Genomic DNA, 9153 nt, shown 5'->3' on the forward strand with positions numbered 1-9153 from the left:
GGTAAGTTCTTAGACTTGCTGTAACATCACAACCATCCTTAGGCACATGCTAATCAATCCTCGGAAAGATACAGTTGATCAGGCTCTATCAGTCCCAGCTTTGATTATTTGTACTCAAGCATACTTGTGTTGTCCAACAATCTTAATACTTCTGTTCTGTTATTGGTATGTTATGAGTTCTAGTGGGTACGCTTGTATGTATACTTAGTTAAATAATTTAATATTTAAAAGTATAACTCTTTTTCAGAGTGCTTTATCCCATTGTGTTTATACTTTGTATATCTTTCATGGGTTGATATACTCGATTCACTATAAACAATGCTCTGATACCAATCTGTCACACCCCCAAACCGAATTGGCGGAAACATTCGGGGGCGTCGGACGACATGTATAGTATCATAACAATGTAAAGTAGTAAACAAGTAATAACAACAACCATTGCATTAAGTAAATAGTTGTATACAAGTGTGTTCTGTAACATTAACATGACACTAAAAGAATCAAAATAATGACGAGTCTTGAAAGCTCCGTCTTCTCAAAAGCGGGTCCAGCGTACCTGTCTTACTGGCGACCTGAGAATACAAGTTATTTTGAAAGCGAGTATCAGCATTTAAGCTGGTGAGTTCATAAGTATTTTAGTGTCGTTGATGTGTGAAAATGTAAGTTAATCAAGTTTAACTTAGAGTTTACAGAAAATGATCAATTGTAAGTATTCGAATCTCTTTGTAAAAATGTTTGTATCTCATAGTAAAATGTTCGTGTCTCTTTAGTAAAACGTTCGTATCTTCCTAGAAAATCCCATATTTTCTACTAAACTGTAGTCTTCTACCAAGACCCAAATGTTCTGTGTATTTGTAGTAAGAGTATGCATTTTCCCAAGTTTTAACTATCATTATGAAAATATAGTTTGAACATTATCGTTTGTTATCAAAACGTTTCTAGTTTAATGTATTAGGGAAAATATGTGAGTACCGTAGATTTATATGTATTACTACCGTAGTACTAGTTACCTTAAAGCCATGAATTATAAGTTAATTGTAAAGATACTCGTAACCATACTGATTGACGGATGTAACACGACGACCTGCTGGCGTCGAAATAAATGTGACATTTGTTACCCCTTGGCTTGGTCGGCCTGGACTGTAGCTAGCAGTCAGGATATGGGATGGTCTGTCCCGTATAGATCTATACACACAATGCCCGCTCTCCCTCCAGGAGACTCTGGTTACCAACGTGACAACAGTGAAATCCGCGTCATGAGGATGTATCCCATACTCTAATGTTATGTTCGTGTATGTTCCTTTCTTTTACTTGTAATAGTATATGTATATGTTCACTTCTCTTTACTTGTATATGTATATGAATAATCGTTTGTTTCTCATCATAGTGTATCTTTGTAATAGTAAATAGTATTCTTTCAAACTATACCTATTATAGTTTACCTGTATTGATGATCTATGATGTACTTTTGCTACACCAGAGGCATGTAATTGAAGTAAAAGCCTTTATATCTATACACACATACATAATATATAACTAGAATTTCAAGTACCGTCGGACAAGTAGCCTTATACTCTAAGTCCACAACCAAACAAGGAACAGGAAGTAGAGTGGGTTATTTCTCCTAAGTCCTTCAAACACTACTTATATAACTATATATGTATAGACATGAGTTTAACAAATTTACAATATGAAGAAAAGGATTGGTAAAGGTTTTAGTATTTAAAAAGAGTTTATAATGAAGTTTGAAGTTTAAGAGTGTAAAAATATCTTAGAAAATATCGTATTTTAGTAAAACAGCAGTTTTAGTGAAAATAGCTCAAAAGCAGTGAAAATCCAGTTGATAAACAGTTATTGATCACATGTGATTGATATAATAACTTAGTAGTTCAGTTTGTAACATAGTAATTCAACTTGTATTCCCCTCCTATAAAACAATTAAAATCATTTGAAAGGTTGATTAAGGGGTATGAACTCACCTGAAGTAAGTTGCTTGAATGAACAAGTGATGTCGGGTGCTAGGTGTCAAGTGAGGACTTGAACACACACAAGTGGCCTAGTAACATATATAAACATATGTACGCATATAATTAGTGAGTATAACACCATTTTAGTAAGTTTAAACACTTCAAAGTGTGGGAAAACACTTTGGTTCAAGTGTTGGAAGGCCATAGGGTTGTAACTAAGGAGTGTAAGCCATTGTAAGTGAGTTTATGGTCAAAGGACCACCCTTACATGAGTTTACGGCCCAGAGGAGTTTACTCCTGGCCGTAAACTCCCAAATGAGTCTTCAAATGATGCTTAAGGTTCTTATGATATAAGTGGTTAAGTGCTCCAAGGCTTAAACAAGAGGCTAGGTGGGTTTAAGGTCTAAAAATGACCTTTTCATGAGTTTACGGCCCAAAGGAGTTTACTCCTGGCCGTAAACTCTCATCCACCCTCAAACTTGGTGTTTAAGGTCCCTAATACTTTAAGGAAGTGATCTAGGTTAGTGTCCAAGGCATAAGGGAGGGTTTAGGGCATTGAAAAGCCCCTTAAATGGAGTTTACGGCCCAAGCATGTTCTTAGGCCGTAAACTCCCAGTTCATATGTTTCTGGGATGTTTCTTATGTCTAAACATGTTTAAGTAGGTCCAACACAAGTTAGGGTAAGGGTACTTACGATTTGGAAGCTTGAATGGGTGTTTTTGAGCCAAAATCACTAGTGTGTTCTTGGAGATTTGAAGAATCTAAGAAAAGATGGATGTGTTGTGGATCAATGGATGTAAAAACACTAGATTAGAGGTTCTAGTAACAAATCCAAGGAAGAAACACTTACATGATTGAAGATCTTGAAGAAAAGAAAGATGATAGTTGAGAGAAAAAGGCTTGAGTTCTTGAACTTGCAAGTGAGGAATGAAGGAGTGAAGGGGGCAAACTCATGTCATATACATGAGTTTTCGGCCCTCCCATGGAGTTTACGGCCCAAAATCCATGACTTTGTCCGTGAACTCCAATGATGATGATGAATTTCGTGATTTCTAGTCCAAGGCTCTAACACACGGTTCCGTTTAATTAATTTCCTAGCGGGTTTAATACGACAAGAACCCAAACGGATTTTAAACCGTCAAAACTCATTAAAATAAATTTCAATATTTATTAAAATGAACTTATCTTTTTATTGGGTTGAACCATCTAACAGGTTGTAAATTTCGGGTTGTCACAGTCGGACTACGGAGAATGTTGCAGAGACCACTGCCACGTCTCAGGAAAGAGTTTAGTTGGTTCCACAGTAGGCTAGCAGATGAGGAAACAGAGAAGGTAAGATATCAGGACATACTGCAGAATCGTAGCAGGAAAAATCGTGGGTATCTAGGGGTGCAAGATCCTGAGTGATATGACTTCTAGAGCCCGAGAACGGGATAGGGACTTGGAGCACATTGATAAGAGGCAATCAGATCAGTTACTTATATAGAAGGGTCTCAGGAAAAGACCCAAGATTTCGGAATAGCTTTTGAGAGACCGTAGGGTCAGATTCTGTACAGTACGTACGGGAACTGCACGGTAGAGCCTTTAGATCCAAGGGTGTGAGTAAGTGTAATTCAGGGTTATCTGCTGTCTGTGTTTGAATTATATCCCAGGGAGATGTTATATGCCAATTGCATACCATGAGTTAGTAGTGAGTAGAGAAGGGTCATTTCCGTAATGGTGATTCGAGTAGTATACAATAGATTCTTAGAAGTTGTGTGATCTTTTGGATTAGCTGGTATAGAAATACTAGCAAGGGTAAGCATGGTTTGTAGCAGATTGGTCATGGGTGGTAAGAAGGACTGAGAATCCTTCCAGTTTTGTGTGTTGTAAGGCGTTAGATGAATCTAAGTGGGGGAGAATCACCCAAGGATTCCGAAGCAAGAGCGGTTATGAAATTGGGATAAGTTTCGCATCCTTGACAGGAAGGAAGACAGCCCAAGCGGCTGTATGATTTGAGGATAGTGTGAGATGGAATTTCAGAAAAACTTGCCAATGATGAGGTCGCGTTCTCGGAATGTTGCTAGCAAGCCTTGGGGAATCAGTTTGGGGATTCCAGTCAGGACATGGGTTCAGTTTTGGATGTTAGGTTGCGTGTATGCTCGACGTCGGATGTGTTTGGACTAGTAATCAACGAATTAGATAGTGTGAGAAAGTGTTGTAATTCTGCGGGTGTAGCCGTAGCATTCACTAAAAGTCAGATAGTGATAGAGTGTTGTAAGACTGCAGGTGTAGCCGTAACATTCACTAGGTGGGTAGGTAGCATGAGCGCATTGTTAGGGCGCGGAAGGAACAGTAGTACCCACCAGTTCAGTAGCAGCAGTGAGGATATGGAGATCCACCAATTGGATTTCAGAATTTCCCAAATGGATTAGATCTGGTTGAGTCAGTGATAAGACTGGAGGAGCATCACTACAGTCATGGGATCAGGGAAGCCACAGACTATATAAGATCGCTTGTAATATAAGGCTACCAGTGGTCAGGTAGCAATCACTTTTAGTCTTGGATTTGATGATCACATGATTCAACGCTTGTCGGTTAGATCATAAAGTTGTTAAAGCCACAGTGGCATGATAACTAGTGGCAACTAGTTCCATAGAAGGATTTCGTTTAGGAGTCGGGTGAGATGACTAAGTGGGAGTCCTTTGGCTCCGCAGCCGGGCAGAAACCCAATATTTCAGGTGACTGATGGATGAATTGAGACCAAGAAGGTCTCGATAGATTTTGGGAAGCAACTATGTAGCAGCATACTGTTTCAGGCAGTTTAGTGTTCAAGCAGTTTCAGCGTTTGGGAAGTGTTAGCATTTGTGCTTCAGGTTGCGAGTACGGACGGAATAGCTAGATGATTTGAGGAGTGACAATTCACTCACAGCAGGAGTATCTAAGTCTTGGCCAGGTACAAGTGATCTGCAGAGATAATTAGGTTTGTGATCCTGTTTTATAGTGGGAACCTCTAGTTATCAGAAGTTAAGTAGTTAGTTGAGGGATAAAGAGACTAGATTCAACAATAATGTTTCAGTATGAGTGGTCTATCAGGGATCAGACCATCTCAAGACAGCAGATTTCAGACGGAGTAAATGTGTACTTATTGCGAGGAATTCGTTCACCTGCGGATTTTAAGGCTTAGCGAAGACTGGGCACGGCTACCCTGGGAAGGATAGGGTGTGCCCAGGATGGTGACCATATTACTCAAGTGGTATGGGGCGTAAGAAATGGTAAGGAATGATTTCGAGGACGAAATCTAATTTAAGTGGGGGAGAGTTGTAACATCCCGTTTAAAATATGATAATTAAATAATAAAATCGGAGCCCTGAGAAGCAGTTTTATTATTATTATATGTTATTATAGTCCAAAATCAGATAATAATTAGTGGAGGGTTGGTTTTGGGGTGCCAATAATATACTTTTGACTTCCGAGGGTTAAAAATGTGAGTTTCAGACTAGTTTCGTAAATAATTATGAAGGCAAGGGCTATGGGGTAATTATTGGGACTTAATATGAAGAGATGATGAAAGCTAAGGGCTGAATGGTAACTTTTGGACTCCATTTGAAAATAGATTGTAGGGAGGGGCTATTTAGTAACTGTTGGATTAATTATTAAAAGAATTATAAGATTAAGGGTGTAATAGGTAAATATGGGAGCTGTTTTGGAAATAATTTTATGGAAAGGGATTGTTTATGCCATTATGGCAGTAAGAATTGAGGGCACCGGGTATATATGCTATAACTGTCGATCCCTCCATAACCCTAACCCTATTTGGGTACTGTAGCGTCATCCCCCTTCCCTGTCTCCGGCGCCGCCGCCACCATTCATCCATCCGTCTTCCGACCACCTTGCACCACCGAGCAGCCTTTTCATCGACAACATCGAAGACCGGCATTGGAGGACATCGTTCAGGAAGAGACGAAGAGAAATAAGCCAATTAACGTCACTGACGCCGCTACATCCGGCCGATGGTGCCAATGTTGTTGTTGTTCCGTTGCCGGCGACGACGAGCAAGGGCTGATTATCCCGATGGTGCCTATTGGGCCATGTTTGGGTGAAAAACCCTAATTAGGGTTTAGCAAACCCTAATTGTGAGTAATTGGGCCTTAGACTTATTTGTACCCACTTTTGGGCCATTGGGATGGATTGTGTATTAAGCCCAATTACACCATATCATTTATCTAGTAGAGTAAGGTACTTAATGGATTAAGTCCTTAATGGGTTAAGTAAGAAACACTTAACCCTAATCATCATTTTATGTGAAACCCTAATTTCACTTGGGCTTTGTGTTGGGCCATCCAAGAACAAGCAAATTGGCTAGAACAATTTAATGGGCTTTAGGGTAAGGCCCATAGGAGGGTTTGGGCCCAATTTGGAAAATTAGGTCATAGATGGGCCATAGTTTGGGCCTAAATGGTTGTATGATATTGGGTCCTTAGGATGATACATGTTGGACTGGACTGAACAATTGGGCCTTAAGGGAAGTCCATGTAGAGGTTTGGGCCCAATTTGGAAAATTGGGCCATATGTTGGGCTTTGAGCCATAGTTAGACTTTAGGCCTATGGATTGGGCCTTGGGCTTGAATAAGCCAAGCTCGGGGTAATATAGTAATTATCCAAAGTATGTATTGATAGTTATGTAGTGGAACCCAATTATTAATTGGGTGTTATTTTGATATTGACAGATCGGGAATCTGTCATCCAGTAGCTATGGTTTTGTCAGCAAGACTTCATCAGTGTGAGGTGAGTTCTCTTCCAGTAGGAACGGGTCTAAGGACACAATACTGGCCCGTTTAGATGATTAGTAGTTCCGGACTACGGTCCGATGTCGGGGCGGTCCCGAGAAGTAGTTAAGTATGCATGATGTCTTTGTGATTCATGCCGGTTATATGATATGATATGTGTTATGTGTTATGTGTTCCAGGGTAAGCCCGATGTCGGGGCAAGCCCGATGTATGTTAGCTATTATGCCATGTATTATGTGTTCCGGGGCAAGCCCGATGTATGCTAGTTTATATGTTATATGTTATATGTTTCGGGCTTCGGTCCGATGTCGGGGCAAGCCCGATGCAGAGTATGTGATTATGTTATGTGTTTATTGATGGGTTTTGAGCATTCTAACACTCCTATGGTGTACATGCAACCCTAGAAACCTTGGATCTATGTTTGACTAAGATACATGCAAATAATTATTTTTCCAAGGTTCTTATCCTAACTAGCATGGCATGGGGTACTTGAATCAAATAAAACTAGTAGAATTACTTACCTTGTAGTAGTAGTTGATTGCTTGGAGTTTGAGAGCCTAGCACCAATAATGTGGATGCCTCAAATGGAAGTCACAAATCACCACAAACTTGGAAACTTGAGAGAATAGTCACAAACTTCTTGAAATCGGCCCTCTTAGTTTACACACATCAACTAGTGTTATTTCAAGAACCAAAGCCTCCTTTATATAGTGTGGTGGATTAGGGTTACATCCATGTAAACCCTAATACCCATGTCTTTTCATTTCCATGAGATCCATGGGTTAAAGCTCCATGGAGTATCCATGGACTTTCCATGCAAGCCTAGCCCATTCCAAATAAGCATTAGCCCACACTATATAAATACAAGAGCCCATATTTAATTAGTCATACTTTTGATCTATAAATTAATTCTAAATTAATTATAGATCAACACTAATTAAATAATATGATTTTATATTAATATATTAGAACTTATAATATATTAATAAATCATAACTTATACTATTCTCAAAAGATTATCCGTAAATTGTTCGGGTGAAGTGCAACCCAAATGGATCATGCCGGGTCGGGTCAAGTACATACCAAATATAGTTATGGACTTAGACACTATCTCCAACATTTATGATATATGATATGTTGTGTATGTGCCAGGGTGAGCCCGATGCCCGATGCGGTTGGATGTCGGGGTGAGCCCGATGCCGGACAGGAGTCCGATGCCGGGTAAGCCGATGCCGGGATTCGTCCCGATGTAGTTGGGAATAGTCCCAGAGTTATATTTATGTTATGTGTTTATGTTATATGCATTGTTGATATGTTTACAAGAGTACTGGATTACGGTCCGATGCCGGGAAGGACCCGATGCAGTGGGCTAGGCCTAAGTTATGTGATTATGTGTATGGTATGTGGTAGTATGGGGAGACTCGCTAAGCTTCGTGCTTACAGTTTTCAGTTTTGGTTTCAGGTACTTCAGTTTTCAAAAGAGGAGCTCGGGAAGATTGCAGTGCACACACCATTTGTTTAGCCTGGGATGTTTATACTCTGATATATATTTTAATATGAGACTTGATACATGACTTATGATTTTTATGTGAAGAAGTTATTTATGGTTTTATTATTAAATTAAAACGAAATTTTTAGACTGTGTTTTTGGGTTGTTTCAACAAGTGTTCACGTCGTGAACTTGGTCATGATCAGATCGTAGACTCAACTTCTGACTCCTAGCCCTGGAAGGTATCAATCACTAGTTCACGTCGTGAACTTCTTCTCACGACGTGAATTCTGACAGAGGTTGAAGTTTGTGCCCCGAACTTCATAAATTCATATCTTTCGCATACGAGTTCCGTTTTGACGCTCTTTATATCCACGCGTAGGTGAGATTATGCTCTACAACTTTCATTTAGACTCCGTCGGCTAATTTGACTTTATTTTTATTATTATATTTTCAACAGGCTGGGACAGGATAAATCCGTTAAAAATTCATAACTTCTTCATCTGACGTTCGTTTTCGTCTGACTTTTTACCATTGCACTACTATTAACGAGATCTTCAATTCTCGTTTAGATTGTTTCGGCTGAAAATCACTCGATCTCATATTCGAACTTTGGGCTACATACTACTAAATTAAAACTTCGAAAAATCATAACTTCCTCATACGAAGTCAGATTTAGACGTTCTTTTCATGCACACTCTCGGTTTAACGTATTCTACGATTTTTGTTTAGATCTCTAAGGCTAAAAATCAATCTATCGTAAATTCACTATTTACGTCGCACAATGTCGTGCCGGTTCTGTCGCAAAACTTCGGCAGGTCATAACTTCTTCATTATAACTCGGATTTCGGCATTCTTTATATAACCGGAATCCTTGTCACGACCACTACCTCTTTATGTATAGATATTGGGTTTATCTAATATTTTA

The sequence above is a fragment of the Lactuca virosa genome, chromosome 4, assembly GCF_052849685.1.
Source record: "Lactuca virosa cultivar CGN04683 chromosome 4, Lactuca_virosa_CGN04683_v6, whole genome shotgun sequence".
NCBI classification, from domain to species: Eukaryota; Viridiplantae; Streptophyta; class Magnoliopsida; order Asterales; family Asteraceae; genus Lactuca; species Lactuca virosa.